The sequence below is a fragment of the Dasypus novemcinctus genome, chromosome 21 (assembly GCF_030445035.2).
Source record: "Dasypus novemcinctus isolate mDasNov1 chromosome 21, mDasNov1.1.hap2, whole genome shotgun sequence".
In the NCBI taxonomy this organism is placed as follows: Eukaryota; Metazoa; Chordata; class Mammalia; order Cingulata; family Dasypodidae; genus Dasypus; species Dasypus novemcinctus.
The window spans coordinates 86,337,150-86,337,764 of record NC_080693.1 but is presented as its reverse complement, the minus strand read 5'-3'; positions in this window follow the sequence as shown (position 1 = coordinate 86,337,764).

The window sequence follows — 615 nt, the reverse complement described above, 5'->3', positions numbered from 1 at the left end:
TTAGAAAATAAGTAAAAATGGACAAAATATTTGAAGACACTTCAGCAAGAAGAAATGAACATGGAAAATGTATACTCAAAAAGCTGTTCAAAATAATTAGTCTTAGGATAATGCAAATTAAAACCACAATGAGATACCACTTCACACCCACTAAGTTGACTAAAATAAAAAAGCTGACAATACCAAGTGCTGACAAGAATGTGGAGCAACTGGAACTCTCTTACATTGGTAGTGGAATGGCTTCTCACAAAGTTAACCATACATTTACAAAGGACTCAGTGACTCCAATCCTAGGTATTTATTTACCTATGAGAAATGAAAACTTATGTTCACACAAAGGCTAGTGCAAGAATGCTTATAGCAGCTTTATTAATAATCACCTACAACTGGAACCGTCCAAATGTCCGTTCAAGCAATGAAGCATAAATAAATTGTGATACTTCAAACAAAAAGAAAGAAATATACTACTGTGACAACATTCTGCTGAGCGGAAGAAGCAGCCAAATGCAAGAGACCACAGACTGTACGGTTCCATTTATATGACATTTTGGAAAAAGGTAGACCTATAGGTAGGAAGCTCAGATCAGGGACGGCCAGCTTCTCTGGGTGGGGCGA